The sequence below is a fragment of the Dipteris shenzhenensis genome, chromosome 33 (genome assembly GCF_047967505.1).
Source record: "Dipteris shenzhenensis isolate YYH24624 ecotype China chromosome 33, Dip_SZ_1.0, whole genome shotgun sequence".
Lineage (NCBI taxonomy): Eukaryota > Viridiplantae > Streptophyta > Polypodiopsida > Gleicheniales > Dipteridaceae > Dipteris > Dipteris shenzhenensis.
The window spans coordinates 35,386,158-35,404,512 of NC_141628.1; the positions used below are offsets into that span (position 1 = coordinate 35,386,158).

General features: G+C 40.6%; 1 pseudogene; it reads left to right on the forward strand.

The window, feature by feature from the left end:
- Positions 1-1,684: 1,684 nt before the first annotated feature.
- On the forward strand, positions 1,685-2,643 carry LOC147880041 (karrikin insensitive 2 receptor CA pseudogene; annotated as a pseudogene).
- The last annotated feature ends 15,712 nt before the right edge of the window (positions 2,644-18,355 follow it).

Here is an 18,355-nt window from a genome sequence, read left to right on the forward strand (position 1 = left end):
TACAGTAAACCTGCGGGGTGCCTTTGTAGTTTTACATTTTATAGTAATCTTTTGTATATACTGTAGAGGTACTCGTTGGAGCTGGCCTATTTTGTAGATGCAGAATCCATTTGTAGTTTCGCCGGCCTCTGCCTAGGCAATGGCCACCGGATCTTCCTCATACCAGTTGTCTGAGTTACCATCCAGAGTAACAGACTAAGAGTGTTATAGTACTTAGCGTTCATGAAAAACCAGGGTCTAGTGTCAGGTGAACGGTATAATTTTGATTTTGAGCTGAAGGAAAAATATTTGGAGGTCCAATACCCGTCCTACAATTATAGTTAATTGACCAAAATTTTGAGATTCCATCTGACATCCCTACTTCGTCCTCGTTCGATCGTAACATCTACGTACCTGCGACCTTCATAGTTGGAAACCTGTGTATGCCTTTGTAGTTTTACATTCTCCAGTAATCTACGGTATATACTATCATATCTGGAGCTGGCCTAAAAAATATATTCTGTGAACACTGTGAATCACGAGCCAACGCTGCGCAGTTGCAATTTGCCACCTAGATGAGCCTGGAGCACTGCCCGCTTCACGTGTGCCTTTATAGTGGAGCAGCCCGCCCGGCGCCTGATGCAAGAGTGAAATTACAGATCGTACACAACGAAACAGTTCTCCGCGGGCCAAACTAATAACCTCGTCGTACCGTAGACCCTAACGAGACTAGGCCTTCCCGATGGTAGGCAATTCGTAGGATTCGCGGTCTGTATCTTATGATTTTAAGAAAATCTCAAAGTCTCTATGCTCTCCAATGGTTGGAAACTTGAGTTGCTTGTGTCCTGAATCAGCCACGGGCTTGGATGAACAGAATCCCTAGATGACTTGTCCGTCCTCTCATGATCCATGAAACAACTGTCGTCCTTATGCTTCCTATTGCGTTGCAGGCCAAAAGGTTAGCCTTCTGAGTGCAGCCTGCAGCCATACCCAATTGACGTGTGGGAATCCGATGCTGCCGTCTGCCTGGACTGCAGTCTGTCAGCTTTTGTTAACTTTTCAGCTCGCTTCCCAGGCTTCCAATTATCGCAGAACATGTTCTTCCTGGTGCACACTGCATGCCCACTTTTCACGAACTTCGCTACTTTACCCAACTACCTGTTGACCCATTTCGAGTCATGACGCCTTTCCAGTGCTCCTATTGGAAGCTCAAAAGTTACGGAAGAGGAAAGCTGAAAGGAACGTCAACCAGAGAGAAATCTGTGCCATACCTCAGGAAATATTAAACTACGATTATTGACAGCGAGTCGGTAAAGGTCTCACTTGCATGACTTGTGAATTTTGGGAGGCCTGTAGTAAATCCGCAGTCGATTCGCAAGCACGTCGGTAATGGTACTGAGTCCTCACTTATATGACTGGTGAATTTTGGGAGGCGTACACCACATCGGCAGTCGATTCACAAGCACGTCGGCCGTCGAACCACTTGTATGTGCGGATTCTGCCGGCCTACCGATTCTTACTCATCTTTGTCCGCCTTATTATAAATAACGCACTTGCACTAGAAGATCTTCAGGGGGAGTCTTGAGAAACTCTGACGCTCATGCTCTTCTACTAAGCCTTTGCCCTGCTTACGGATTTGCTTGCTGGCCCTGTGATCCCTCCCCTCTTCTCGTCGGCTGCTCACCCAGCAAGCGTCGAAGACAAGATGTTTCCTGAGGGAAAGCAGCTGCTCGATTGTTTAAATGTCAAAGTCTTTGGGTCTGGTAACAAAGTTCTGGTCCTAGCTCACGGTTTCGGCTCCAATCAGTCCGTGTGGCAGCCTCTGCTTCCTTCGTTAGTGACCGTAAGCAGAGTGGTGCTGTTTGATTTGCCGGGATCTGGAACAACAAATCCTGACGATTTCGACTTTGCGCTATTCGAATCGTATGACAGTTTTGCTGATGCTTTGTTGGCTATATTAGCGGAACTTCAAGTGAATAGCTGCACGTACGTAGGGCATTCTATGTCTGGGATGATCGGGTGCATCGCTGCTATCAAGAAGCCGCAGTTGTTCGACAAGCTCGTCCTACTAGGCGCCTCTCCCAGGTTGAATGCACAGTCTTTTTATTATGTTATTAGCTTTACGGAGGCAAATGGGTCTCTTGAAAGTCGCTCCGCGCACAATATTTAATGCACAGCGTTCTTCATTGGGTTCATCAAATTAGATTATGTCTCAATCTTTTCAGGTATCTGAACGACCAGAATTACTACGGAGGTTTCGAGCAGGAAGAACTGGACCAACTGTTTGATGCAATGAGGGCTGACTTCCAAAGTTGGGCTGCCAGTTTCGCAGCCCTTGTCATAGGAGTGAACGATGAGGAAGCCATCGACAAATTCAGGGGCACATTATCAACGATGCGGCAGGACGTTGCGATCACCATGCTGAAGAACGTCTTTGAGAGCGATTTCAGAAGTATTCTGCCCGAAGTGAAGGTAACAAACCACATTTTGCAGACAACAAAAGACGTGGCAGTGCCCATGGTAGTCGCTGATTACATGCTGCGCAATATGGGAAGTAAGGGCACAATAGAACTGCTGCAGACGGAGGGTCATTTACCGCACATGACAGCCCCAGAGCTACTGATTTCTAGTTTGAAGAAGTTGTTGCTAACTACTGAGGAGTGATCTGCTAGCCAACGTGTTAACTGAGGGTTGAATGTCACAGAACTTCTATTTTGATTGTTAAGACAAGATTTTATGTATACGCAAATTTATGTAAAAGCCTTCCAAGGAAAAAACAAGCAAATTTGTATTAACAAAAAGAGGAATACCAAAGAAAGATCAGCCTCCTAAATAAAAGGTAGGAAACAACGTAGTACTAAGCTGAGAAGGCAAGCTAATGATAAAGTAGATTCTTAGTAGAATACTTAAAAGTAACATAAGGATCTCTTGGATGGGAAGTTCTCTATAAACTCCTTTGTCGAAGATTATTGTGTCTCCTCCAAATGTGTGCAACGACAATAGCTTGCATATAGACAATTCCGAATTCTCTGCGAGCCAATTGCAGAGTTTCCTCCATAATCCCCGCACAGCTAGGCATTCCCAAACGATGTGCTTTTGTGTTGCCTTCTTGTTCTACATAAGGGCACATGGGAGAGACTCTTGGATTATAATTTGCCAACCTTTTTCTTATAGGAAGTTTGCAAACAATTAGCCTCCATAAAAGCAAATTCAGTTTAGAGGATGGCGTTGCTTTCTAAGCTCTGGCTATTCTCATCTCCCATATTGGCGAAGTATCACGTAGAGCAAAGTTTCTCCACTACTGATGCGTTTCCCAAGCAACCCAATTAGTGGAAATTGGTTTGAGATCTCAAGTGCTGCATGGGGACGACCATTTTTCGAGCAAAATTATTCGAGCCTCAGAGCAAAGGAAAAAAAAAAGCTTCCAACTATGTAAAAAAATGGCAAAAATTGATCGGAAGAAAACATAGTTTCACTTAGAAATATGCAAAGTATTATAGAAATGCCTATTTTATACACAAATCTTTACATGAATCTTTGGAATGGTGAGTAACATAATGGGATGGCTTTTGAAGAAACCCACATGTAGATTAGACTTCTCTATAAAAATTCACTTATGATCCCTCTTACAACTTTTACTTAATAGGGGGTGACATTGAAAACCCTCTCTCAACCTATCTTTATGAAAGGGTTTCTCCAAAAAAACCTCATTGAAGCAAGCCATCAAGGTAGTTTCGCCAGTGAAACCCCTTTGAGGTAGGTCTCCCAAGGTAGTTTCGCTGGTGAAACTACCTTGGACAACACTTTTAAAAGTGATAACTTTCACATCCAATGTCCAAATATAGTTATTCAACCACTCAAATTGATCAGAAAACCCCATTTGGACACATCTATGGGGTTATGATTTGTCAAATCTTGCATATATAGTATTAAATATTACATGTATTTTATGAGGGTGATATATAAGCCCAACACAACAAGACAAAGCAACTATAGACGCGCTTGATAGACGTGCAAAATAGCGGGCACGTCTATAGGCACTGTTAGAATAGTGAAGATACGAGCGTGTCTAATTGTGCATCTATTCTACTAATGCGTCTACACTGTGAATTAGACATAGAATTAGACACCTTTATAAACGCAAAATAGAGAATATAGAAAGTGAGATTTTGGTACAGGCTAATAAATGTACATCACTGCTTTCCAAACATTGCCCATGATTACCAAAGCACATAATTTTAATAAAAATATCAATGCTTTTTGGCAAACACAACAACACAAAGCAACTATAGGTCTACGCACTTGATAGATGCGTAAAATAGCGAGCGCATCTATAGGCCATGTTAGAATAGCAAAAATATGGGTGCATCTAATAGTGCGTCTATTTGCGCGTCTATTAGTGTTCTGCATTATGACTTAGACGTGGATTTAGACGCAAAACAGAGAAAACAAAAAGTGAAAATTTGGTGCAAGCTTATAAATGTACATCATTGCTTTCCTAACATTGCCCATAATTACCAAAGCACATAATTTTAACAAAAATATCAATGTTTTTTGGCAAACTCACATATAGAAAAATAAAGTGAGGTGAGGAGAATGAGACAATACATAAAATAGTTTTGCCAATATCAAAGATGGGATACAATTCAATCTCATCCTCAATGAGATCAACCCTTGCCAAACTATCTACTTCAAAATCCAAACGAGTGTTGAGATCTATAAATACATTCAACCCACTACTACTTGTGCTACTCATGTGCTCATCGAAATCAGCATCACCAATGGTAGGCTCGTCCTCACAGGTAATGGCCTCATTATTTGTATCTCCTATCTCATGATCATCCTCCTCTCTCGTATCACGGTCATCATCACCTCCATGGCCATGATCATCCTCCATATGCTCCATATTAGTAAATGTACTATACATCACTTTGGAATGTGATGTAATAGGTATGACATGCCACCACCTATTATTATCCACCATTGGTTGATAGAAAACCTAATTCAAACACAAATACAATCATGTTATTTTCCTTGCATCGAAGGTATCAAATATTTGAAAGTGAGTATTTTTATATGTGTGTACAATACTTGTTCACATTGTTGCAGTAGTACTAGTGTGTCTTTACTTTGCCAAAACTTTGTGAGGTCAATAGTTACAAAGCCGCTTGCATGGCGTTTGATTGTTGCATTAGGGCCTCTTTCCACCATGTCCTTAAACCACTTTACATCCAAAACATACACAAAGAAGCATCGAAAGTCAAGCTTAATAATATCTTGGATTATGCCACAATAATCATCCATGGCTCCATTGGCTCCCTCAAAGCTAGCAATGACGCTGCAATCTTGTGTGTTTCTCTTATCATCAATCCGTTGTGTTCGAAAATGCTTGCCCTCACACCATATAACATTGAACATAGTACACTCCCCCAAGACAAAGTCAATTAAATAAGCAATCTAAATTGTTGAAAGCTCTTGACTTATGCATAAAATTCTATATACCGACCTTGCTCATGCATCCCGTAGCATACTCCCATTCTTCCATTGTGATATGCATCCCCTCGTCTCTCTCTACTCTCTCCATTTTGTCAAGTAGCCAATCCACATGAATATCCTTTGGAAGTGCTCTTAGATGCTCAGGTATGGCACACAAGATTCATGGTGTGTACAAAAGAGGGCCCTTTCTCCTTCTTACCTTTGCATCCTCGTATCTTGTCACCCATCTTTTCATCACATCACTATTAAGCATGCAATAAAGGTTGATATTATTAAGCAACTCCATGTCTATTACTTTGCTCCGTCCTTTCCCTTGAGGCACAATAGCGGTCATCCTTAGGTCTTCATCATCTCTCCATAGTCGTGGGAGAGAGCTATCGACATCAACAAGAAACTCAAAAATATATACAAGTGACTCTTGTACCAACCAACCTTTAGCCATGCTACCTTCAGGCCTTGCATTTTGTCTCACGAAACCCTTCAAGGTTTTCATGAAGCGCTCGAGGAAGAACAACCATCGTGCATGTACAGCACCACTATGAGATGTAGTTGGCTTGTGAGAATAGAACGTGGAAATGTCTCCTCCACTAAACAAACCACCTCCACTGACATAACTCAAGCATTCTCAAGCATGGTGGGATCTATTTCCTTTGAGCTCACATACCTAGAAAAGAAAAAGTACACCATATTAGCAATATCAAAACCTTGCATGGAGCATTGATATGCTTCATATTTTGTATCCTGTAAAGTACCTCACAAGCTCACCCATCTTGTAAATACAATCCTTCACGTCCTTCAATGTACTACGAGAAATGCTAGTAGGTAGTATGAAGTCAACACACGAGGAATGGTTGATTAGTTGCTTCTAATTCACTCACAAATTTGGAAGGAAAATGATATTATGCACATAAAATACTTACTTGGAGCATCTTGTGCCAATCATGAGATTTCAAGCCATGTAATTGATCTACACCTCTTTTCTTGCTCTTTGTGAAGGCCCCCTTCAAACACCTCACGCATCCAATGGGAGTACGAATTGTAGTGATAGCTCGTTTCACTGCCACCATCTCTAGCTTTGATAACTTCCATGGTGCACGAGGTAAAAGACACATCCATTTGGCCTCTCTTGTGGCCAAGCTTCACGCATCCTCTCTATGGTGCATAGATCCTCCCTTATGCATGCGGAATCTTATGTCCCATTCAAATGCTCCCAAATGGTAGATGCCACATTTTTGAAGATATGCATGGTGGGATCAAGCAGGCAATTGATCTTGAGGTGGGACCAATATGGTAGTCGATAAAAGATGGAGTATCTAAACAAAAGCTGGTGTTAGCGTGCAATCTTTATTTCCATTCAATAGAAACACATATTTCATTAATTTTGGACTTTTTCTGTTGCTTTTGGACGAAGCCCAAAAATCCTTCCCAAATGAAAAGTTTACTTTGTGAAAATATCCTTCCCAAATCAAAATTTTACTTTCTGAAAATATTCTTCCCAAATCAAAAGTTCACTTTGTGGCACTATCATATTCACATAAAAATATTGTTTTTTCAATGTATACTTTTGCACCAACATGCAAGAATTTGAAATAATTCTATATTAGAAATTCTAGCTATATCTAAGTTATTTGTTAATTTAATTATTTTTAATATTTTTCCTTGACGTGATAAATTTATAAATCCATGAAAGGAGAATTAAATATTTCATGAAAATAACATTGTCACTTGCAATATGCACAAAATTTTTAAAACTTTTAATAAATAGAAAAAAGACATGATGCCATAAGACCCAAGTTTTGTATTGAACCAAAGAGTTATAATAGCAATTATAGCTATTATTATATGATTACATTGAGAGACGTTGCTCTCAGCTAGAGTCTTTATATCCAAAATGATATAGATTGAACAATGTTACAATTTAAATTGTTGCTCTTAAAGAGCCTCAATTCGTGCCATCTGCATAATTTGACTCCCCATTGTCTTATTGCTCAATGTCACGACAGTCCCTTGCTAGGTGCCATCTGCATTAACTCCCACTTGTCTTGCCAAGCCTTGCCCCTTGGGTGCATTGACTCCCCATTGTCTTATTGCTCAATGTGATAGTACCTTGCCAGGTGCCATCTGCATTATCCCTATTGTCTTGCCAAGCCTTGACCCTTGGGTGACATCCAGTGCAAAATACAGGTGCCATTTGCATTAACTCCCACTTGTCTTGCCAAGCCTTGCCCCTTGGGTGCATTGACTCCCCATTGTCTTATTGCTCAATGTGATAGTGCCTTGCCAAGTGCCATCTGCATTAACTCCCTATTGTCTTGCCAAGCCTTGACCCTTGGGTGACATCCAGTGCATATTTTGACTCTCATTTGACATAGGAGGTGATGACTCTGATTATAATTGTCTTGAATTGGCTTCTTGCCTAGTACCCAAATAAAATCCTTCAATGGACTTCAATACAAAGCTTTAATCATGGACATTCTTCATTTGCGCTGTCTCCTTCTACTTCCTCCATGGCAAGCATCCTTAAAATTCGTGTATATGCAAAATACTTTGCTGTGGTATTTTTATTTTTCCTTCTACCTCATATCCCATGCGCTTCTTTGATTTCTTTGCCCTTGAATGCCAAGACACTATGATTGTCTCCGTCAAAACTTGAGAGACCGCTTCGTCATTTGGGACCCACTCCTTCATTATACAATTAGTATACAATGTGTTGTTATCCATATTCTCCTTCCTGCCCTTTGGCTCATACCATACCGCTGTAAATGTTGTAGCTCTCCCTTGGTCATCTCTTTGCACATCAACTACTTTTGCAACCCAAAACTTCACATTCTCATATTCATCATCCAATGGCCGAACCACAACAAAACAATCGACCTCTATATCTACTTGTGGCATAAACTCTCTCTTCTTCGGTCCACAATATGGATGTGGGAGTAATGATACAAATTCATTTTCAAAGACTGGAGCTGGGCGCAAATCGTTATGAACATTTGGCCAAAACATATTGCATTCTTTCTTGACATCCTTTGAGCCTCGCATTCTCTCAAGGTCCTTTATTAAATTTCGTGTCTTGTTAATTACAGTGGTAGTGTGTTCTCTCCAAGTAGGCTTCGAATCAGGATATCTATGGAGCATTTCCTCTTTGTATGTAATAAATGCTTTTAATCCTTCTATTTCACAGTTAGACCTCTCATTGAATTCTTGTATAGGAGCCCATGTTGGATACCTTTCCTTGCTGGGAATTGAAGTTAAGAGACTGTAAGGTTCTTCAGGTTCCCATTTTGTATCATGAGAATACTATTGCCATCGCATTACGGGTTTTTCATCTTTAAAAAAAAAACGAAAGTAGTGTGGATTGGTATGACCTATCAATGCATCACCACCCGTTTGTATGAAAGGTAGAATGAAGCTCTTCCAATCATACATTCTTTCGAGCCTCTCACATACTGTGCTTTCCTTACGACCACCAACTTGCCTACCACATCTTCTTACCAAGTCATCTATTGTCTCCACATCCTTGCATTTAAGCTCCCTTGAGACTGTGCTAAAAACCTGATCGATATCCTCATGTGTATGCCCAACATACAAAAATCCACATTCGACCTCATTGAAGATTCGATGAGCAACTAGCATGGAGCAGAATGCAAACATGAGTACATTCTTATTTTCTCGCCAGCAAATATCAGCTTGTATTCTCAAAGTCGGTGGTAGGCGACCTTTTTCTGCATGTACATTGCGAATTGCCTTCATAATAGATGTTACAACTTGATTGCTATCATGTAGATGCAAGGAATCAATCCATATATCTGCAAAGAACTTAATTCCATGCACTAACACTCCACATAGATGTGTCTTTAGAAAGTGCTTTCCTTGTAATTTAGGTGGAGTGGCAACAAAACGAGGCAATGTTGTTGTATTCTGATCCATGCCATCTACAATAAGGCACATGTAGTCATCGAGATGCGAAATAGCTTGCTCCTTCCAAAATGCATATTTTTGTCTGGAATGTCGAATAAGGTCATGATGAGATTTTCGGGTTTTTTTGTATAATTCCCTTGGATTTGGACATGTTGCACTCTCAATCACTCGCTTTGAATCATCACAGACATTGCACTTTGAGATTTTTTGCCTCCTTGGGATTTTAACATATCCAAAGTTCTTCTTCCAAAGAGTATACAAAGTATGAGAAGAAGCTACCGCATCCCCTCTTTGCCTTTGCTTTTTTGCAATAGAGTCAAATACTTCCAGCTTTGTCAAGCCCATTAGAAGGTGCATTTCAGTGATCGCGTAACTGTTAGGGAGTTTGGTAGATATATGGGGTTGAGGTAAAGCATTTTCATGTATGAAGTCTTGCAAAATTGCTGCTACCCTGACTGTTGAGATTCTTGATTTGAACCTTCCTCTATTACCGTGAATGCTAAATTTGTTGCCGCCCTTTGCCTTGGTGACTAAATCCCAATATGTACCATGGGATAATCCAGTAATATTGCAATATGCCTTATTGCAAATCTTTTTTCCATTTATGAGAGGTTTTACCTTTTCCCTTGAACTTAGCCTGTTATTGCCATTCTGAAGAAAGCAAGAGAGACTTGTGAGAAGGTATTCATTTCTTTCGCTTCCTCTTCTTTGCCACATGTGTCCTCTACATTCCCTGATGTTTGCAAGATCAATGAAGCGCATACATCTTCGCTTGCAACATAGATATCCCAATGCATTTAACATGTTCTCCTCCTTCATTACTCTCTTCCTCTTTGGTTGCTTTTGTGGATCTGCCTGGATTCGCTTTCTCTTCATGCATATGTATGACCGTTTTTGTTCCTCGTGCACGTTGTTATCTGTATTTATGCACTTCTTCTCCTCACATTTATTTGTAACCAAGCATCCATGATTGGTCGTTGCATCCTTGGCCATATCACAATCAAAGTTAAATATTGAATAATCTTCTGTTGATCTTATCCTCGTTTTTAACATACTCTTAGGACCATTCAATGAATTCAATATTCTACGAGAGTATTGAGAACCTTGAAACTCTTCCACTCCTGAGAGAACATCACTCATTGGGACATCTTGCATGGCTTTCACAAATCCACAAGCTTGATTGACACCAGGTTTGTTAATATGCATTAACTCATCCACACTTGACAAGACATCGCTATTGAAACCTTTGCCCTCCTCACTGTGCAAGAATTCATCCACCCCAGATAAGGCTTTGCTTCTAAAATCATTTTGTTTCTCAGAACCAATGAACTCATCCACTCCAGATAAGATGTCACTTCTATAATTGAGTACATTGAAATCATCCACATTTGAAGTGATAGAGCCTGGCACATGGGCACGCTTTTTAGGTCCTTTGATATTGTAGTATACCTTGTCTTTATCATTGAAAACCACGTGCCTCTTTCTCATGTTTAAAAATTGCATGCTCCATCTCATATTCTTGCCTACCTCATAGTAGGGATCACATAAGGATGTTATGTTATCAACCATACCATCATCAGTGACTTTTAGAATCCTCATCTGTGCAAATGACCATTGCTCCACTTGTTCAAATCCCAATACTTCACCTTCTACTACAGTCTTATTTGCAAACGATCTCATTTGTAAAATGTCCCCTATAGTAAAATCCAAGGTGGTGCACTTTGTATTCTTGATAATGTCTGTTGCATAAGTCTCATCTTTGTCCCATGCTATAAATGATTTGTTGGATGTATTGTAGGGCATAACATCTCCAAGTGTTTCCATATCTCCACATTTATACTTTAGCTCAACATGTGCACTAAGAATCTTTGATACAGTAACTACCACCTTATCTTCGCCAAGTCTTCGAAAGTGGCAAACTGAATTCGGATCACTATCATGGATTGTAGCAAATGCAACTACTTCTCTTTTGCTACATAAAATCACATCCATCCCTGGAACAAAATCTATAGCCATCTCCTTTGTGAGAATCCTTCGCAAGCAAGCTGCAATAGCAACAATTACATAAATATTAGTCTCATTTTAATAATCTATTGATTTATTATAATTTTTAATTAGTACTTAATTTATTGGTGGGAGAAATTATCCGATCAAGTAATCATCATATGGACACGCCAAGTTATCCTTTGCTTGGTCGATCGAGCATTAAATACTATTTTTGCTCTAGTGTCATGCACATCCGTAAAAAAACACGATGCTAGGTATGTTATCCGATCAAGTACTTATGCGATGGGTGCGCCACTTTGCATGTAAGTCCATTCCACCTAGTTGAAGGTCCTTTGCATGGTCGATCGAGCATTAAATACCATTTTTGCCTTAGTGTCATGCACATCCGTAAAAAAACACACTACTAGGTGTGTTATCCGATCAAGTACTTATGCGATGGGAATGCCACTTTGCATGTAAGTCAATTCCACCTAGTTGAAGGTGTGCGCAAAGCATTGTGCCCATCGGATATGCTTTGCATTGTCGATCAAGCATAAAACACCGTTTTTGCCTTAGTGGCATGCACAATCATAAAAGAACATGGTCCTAGGTGTGTTATTCAAACAAGTACTTATCGGATGGGGGCTCCACTTTGCATGCAAGTCCAACTAGGTTGAGATGCATGCAAAGTATTGTCACCATCGGATATGCTTTGCATGGTCGATCGAGCATTAAATACCATTTTTACCTTAGTGTCATGCACATCTGTAAAAAAACACGATGCTAGGTGTGTTATCCGATCAAGTACTTATGCGATGGGAATGCCACTTTGCATGTAAGTTAATTCCACCTAGTTGAAGGTGTGTGCAAAGTATTATGCCCATTGGATATGCTTTCCATTGGCAAGCAAGCATAAAACACCGTTTTTGCCTTAGTGTCATGCACAACCATATAAAAACACGGCCCTAGGCATGTTATTCAAAAAAGTACTTATCAGATGGGGGCTCCACTTTGCACACAAGTCCGTTTTAACTACATTGAGGTGCTTGCAAAGTATTATCACCATCGGATATGCTTTGCATGGTCGATCACGCATTATACACCATTTCTTCCCTAGTAATATGCACATCCGCAAAAAAACATGCCCTTAGGTGTGTTATCTGACCAAGTACTTATCGGATGGGTGTGTCTCTTTGAGAACATCTCAATACCACCTAGATTGAGGTGTAGAAAAAGTGTTGTGCCCATTGGATATCCTTTGCATGGTCGATCGACAATACTATTTTTCCTCTAGAGTCATGCACATCCGTAAAAAAACACGCTACTAGGTATGTTATCTGATCAAGCACTTATGGGATGGGAATGCCACTTTGCTTGTAAGTCAATTCTACCTAGTTGAAGGTGTGTGCAAAGTATTGTGCCCATCGGATATCCTTTGCATTGTCGATCAAGCATAAAACACCGTTTTTGCATTAGTGTCATGCACAACCATGAAAAAACACGGTCCTAGGTGTGTTAATCAAACAAGTACTTATCGGATGGGGGCTCCACTTTGCACGCAAGTCTGTTTCAGCTAGGTTGAGATGCGTGCAAAGTATTGTCACCATCGGATATGCTCTGCATGGTCGATTACACATTATACAACGTTTTTACGGTAGTAATATGCACATTAGCAAAAAAACACGCCCTTAGGTATGTTATCTGACCAAGTACTTATTGGATGGGTGTCCCTCTTTGAGAACATTTCAGTACCACCTAGGTTAAGGCGTAGGAAAAGTATTGTGCCCGTGGGATATGCTTTGCATGGTTGATCGAGCATTAAATACCATTTCTGCATTAGTGTCATGCACATCCGTAAAAAAACACGCTGCTAGGTGTGTTATCCGATCAAGTACTTATGCGATGGGAATGACACTTTGCATGTAATTCAATTCCACCTAGTTGAAGGTGTGTGCAAAGTATTGTGCCCGTCGGATATGCTTTGCATTGTGGATCAAGCATGGATATGCTTTGCATTGTGGATCAAGCATAAAACACCGTTTTTGCCTTAGTGTAATGCACAACCATAAAAAAACACGGTCCTAGGAGTGTTATTCAAACAAGTACTTATCAGATGGGGGCTCCACTTTGCACGCAAGTATCTTTCAACTAGATTGAGTTGTGTGCAAAGTATTGTGACCATCGGATATGCTTTGCATGGCCGATCATGCATTATACATCATTTTTCTCTTAGTGATATGCACATCCAAAAAAAACACACCCTTAGGTGTGTTATCTGACCAAGTACTTATCGGATGGGTGTGCCTCTTTGAGAACATTTCAATACCACCTAGGTTGAGGCATAGGAAAAGTGTTGTGGCCATCGGATATCCTTTGCATGGTCGATCAAGCATTAAATACTATTTTTGCTCTAGTGTCATGCACATCCGTAAAAAAACACCCTGCTAGGTATGTTATCTGAACAAGCACTTATGGGATGGGTGTGCCACTTTGCATGTAAGTCAAATCCACCTAGTTGAAGGTGTGTGCAAAGTATTTTCACCATCAGATATGCTCTGCATGGTCGATTATGCATTATACAATGTTTTTCCCGTAGTGATATGCACATCCGCAAACAAACACGCCCTTAGGTATGTTATCTGACCAAGTACTTATCGGATGGGTGTGCCTCTTTGAGAACATTTCAATACCACCTAGGTTAAGGTGTAGGAAAAGTATTGTGCCCATCGGATATGCTTTGCATGGTCGATCGAGCATTAAATACCATTTTTGTCTTAGTGTCATGCACATCCGTAAAAAAACACACGCTGCTAGGTGTATTATCCAATCAAGTACTTATGCGATGGGAATGCCACTTTGCATGTAAGTCAATTACACCTAGTTGAAGGTGTGTGCAAAGTATTGTGCCCATCGGATATGCTTTGCATTGTGGATCAAGCATCAAACACCGTTTTTGCCTTAGTGTCATGCACAACCATATAAAAACACAGCCCTAGGTGTGTTTTTCAAACAAGTACTTATCGGATAGGGGCTTCACTTTGCACACTAGTCCGTTTCATCTGTGTTGAGGTGTGTGCAAAGTATTGTCACCATCGGATATGCTTTGCATGGTCGATCACTCATTATACAGTGTTTCTTCCCTAGTGATATGCACATCCGTAAAAAAACACGCCCTTAGGTGTGTTATCTAACCAAGTACTTATCGGATGGGTGTGCCTCTTTGAGAACATTTCAATACCACCTAGGTTGAGGTGTAGGACAAGTGTTGTGCCCATCGGATATCCTTTGCATGGTCGATCGAGCATTAAATACTATTTTTGCTCGTGTCATGCACATCCGTAAAAAAACACCCTGTTAGTTATGTTATCCGATCAAGCACTTATGGGATGGGTGTGCCACCTTGCATATAACTCAAATCCACCTAGTTGAAGGTGTGTGCAAAGTATTTTCATCATCGGATATGCTTTGCATTGTCGATCAAGCATAAAACACCGTTTTTGCCTTAGTGTCATGCACAACCATGAAAAAACACGGTCCTAAGTGTGTTAATCAAACAAGTACTTATCGGAAGGGGGCTCCACTTTGCACCCAAGTCTGTTTCAACTAGGCTGAGATGCGTGCAAAGTATTGTCATCATCACATATGCTCTGCATGCTCGATTACGCATTATACAACGTTTTTCCCGTAGTGATAAGCACATCTCCAAAAGAACACGCCCGTAGGTATGTTATCTGACCAAGTACTTATCCGATGGGTGTCCCTCTTTGAGAAAATTTCAATACGACCTATATTAAGGTGTAGGAAAAGTATTGTGCGTATTGGATATGCTTTGCATGGTCGATCGAGCATTAAATACCATTTTTACCTTAGTGTCATGCACATCCATAAGAAAACACGCTGCTAGGTGTGTTATCCGATCAAGTACTTATGCGATGGGAATGCCACTTTTCATGTAAGTGAATTCCACATAGTTGAATGTGTGTGCAAAGTATTGTGCCCATCGGATATGCTTTACATTGTGGATCAAGCATAAAACACCGTTTTTGCCTTAGTGTCATGCACAACCATATAAAAACACAGCCCTAGGTGTGTTATTCAAACAATACTTATTGGATGGGGTCTCCACTTTGCACGCAAGTCCGTTTAAACTACGTTGAGATGCGTGCAAGGTATTGTCACCATCGGGTATGCTTTGCATAGTCGATCATGCATTATACACCATTTTTTCCTAAGTGATATGCACATCCGCAAAAACACGCTCTTAGGTGTGTTATTTGACCAAGTACTTATCGGATGGGTGTCCATCTTTGAGAAAATTTCAATACCAGCTAGGTTGAGGTGTAGGAAAAGTTTTGTGCCCATCGGATATCCTTTACATGGTCGATCGAGCATTAAATACTATTTTTGCTCTAGTGTCATGCACAACCATATAAAAACACAGCCTAGGATTGGATGCACACCCATTTGATAAGTACTTATGCGATGGGAATGCCACTTTGCATGTAAGTCAATTCCACCTAGTTGAAGGTGTGTGCAAAGTATTCTACCCATCGGATATGCTTTGCATTGTGGATCAAGCATAAAACACCGTTTTTGCCTTAGTGTCATGCACAACCATATAAAAACACAGCGCTAGGTGTGTTATTCAAACAAGTACTTATCGGATGGGGGCTCCACCTTGCACGCAAATCCGTTTCAACTACATTGAGGTGCATGCAAGGTATTGTCACCATCGGATATGCTTTGCATGGTCGATCATGCATTATACACCATTTTTTCCCTAGTGATATGCACATCCGCAAAAAAACACGCCCTCAAGTGTGTTATTTGACCAAGTACCTATCGGATGGGTGTGCATCTTTGAGAACATTTCAATACCAGCTAGATGAGGTGTAGTAAAAGTTATGTGCCCATCATATATCCTTTGCATGGTCGATCGAGCATAAAATACTATTTTTGCTCTCATCCGTTAAAAAAACACGCTCCTAGGTATGTTTTCCAAAAAGCACTGATGGGATGGGCATGCCACTTTGCATGTAAGTTAATTCCACCTAGTTGAAGGTGTGTGCAAAGTATTGTGCCCATCGGATATGCTTTGCATTGTCGATCAAGCATAAAACACCGTTTTTGCCTTAGTGTCATGCACAACCATAAAAAAACACGGTCCTAGGTGTGTTAATCAAACAAGTACTTATCGAATGGGGGCTCCACATTGTACGCAAGTCTGTTTCAACTAGTTTGAGATGCACGCAAAGTATTGTCACCATCGGATATGCTCTGCATGGTCGATTACGCATTATACAACATTTTTCCAGTAGTGATATGCACATCTACAAAAAAACACGCCCTTAGTATGTTATTTGACCAAATACTTATCGCATGGGTGTGTCTCTTTGAGAACATTTCAATACCACCTAGGTTAAGGCATAGGAAAAGTATTGTGCCCATAGGATATGCTTTGCATGGTCGATCGAGCATTAAATACCATTTTTTCCTTAGTGTCATGCACATCCATAAAAAAACACGTTGCTAGGTGTGTTATCCGATCAAGTACTTGTGCGATGGGAATGCCACTTTGCATGTAATTTAATTCCACCTAGTTGAAGGTGTGTGCAAAGTATTGTGCCCATAGAATATGCTTTGCATTGTGGATGAAGCATAAAACATCATTTTTGCCTTAGTGTCATGCACAACCATATAAAAACACGGTCGTAGGTGTGTTATTCGAATAAGTACTTATCGGATGGGGGCTCCACTTTGCACGCAAGTCTGTTTCAACTAGGTTGAGGTGCATGCAAAGTATTTTCACCAAAGGATATGCTTTGCATGGCCGATCATGCATTATACCCCGTTTTTCCCCTAGTGATCTGCACATTCGCAAGAAAACATGCCCTTAGGTGTGTTATCCGACCAAGTACTTATCGTATGGGTGTGCCTCTTTGAGAACATTTCAATACCACCTAGCTTGAGGCCTAGGAAAAGTGTTGTGGCCATCCATTATGCTTTGCATGGTCGATCGCGCATTAAATACCATTTTTGCCTTAGTGTCATGCACATCCGTAAAAAAACATGCTGCTAGGTATGTTATCCGATCAAGTACTTGTGCGATGGGAATGCCACTTTGCATGTAATTTAATTCCACCTAGTTGAAGGTGTGTGCAAAGTATTGTGCCCATCGAATATGCTTTGCATTGTGGATGAAGCATAAAACATCGTTTTTGCGTTAGTGTCATGCACAACCATATCAAAACACGGTCCTAGGTGTGTTATTCAAACAAGTACTTATCGGATGGGGGCTCCACTTTGCACGCAAGTCTATTTCAACTAAGTTGAGTTGCATGCAAAGTATTGTCACCATTGGATATGCTTTGCATGGCCGATCATGCATTATACACCGTTTTTCCCCTAGTGATCTGCACATCCGCAAGAAAACGTGCCCTTAGGTGTGTTATCCGACCAAGTACTTATCGTATGGGTGTGCCTCTTTGAGAACATTTCAATACCACCTAGCTTGAGGCGTAGGAAAAGTGTTGTGGCCATCCATTATGCTTTGCATGGTCGATCGAGCATTAAATACCATTTTTGCCTTAGTGTCATGCACATCCGTAAAAAATCATGCTGCTAGGTATGTTATCCGATCGGGCACTTATGGGATGGGCATGCCACTTTGCATGTAAGTCAATTCCACTTAGTTGAAGGTGTGTGCAAAGTATTGTGCCCATCGAATATGCTTTACATTGTCGATCAAGCATAAAACACTATTTTTGCTTTAGTGTCATGCACAACCATGAAAAAACACGGTCCTAGGTGTGTTAATCAAACAAGTACTTATCGAATGGGGGCTCCAGTTTGCACGCATGTCCGTTTAAACTAGGGTGAGATGCATGCAAAGTATTGTCACCATCGGATATGCTCTGCATGGTCGATTACGCATTATACAAAGTTTGTCCCGGAGTGATATGCACATCTGCAAAAA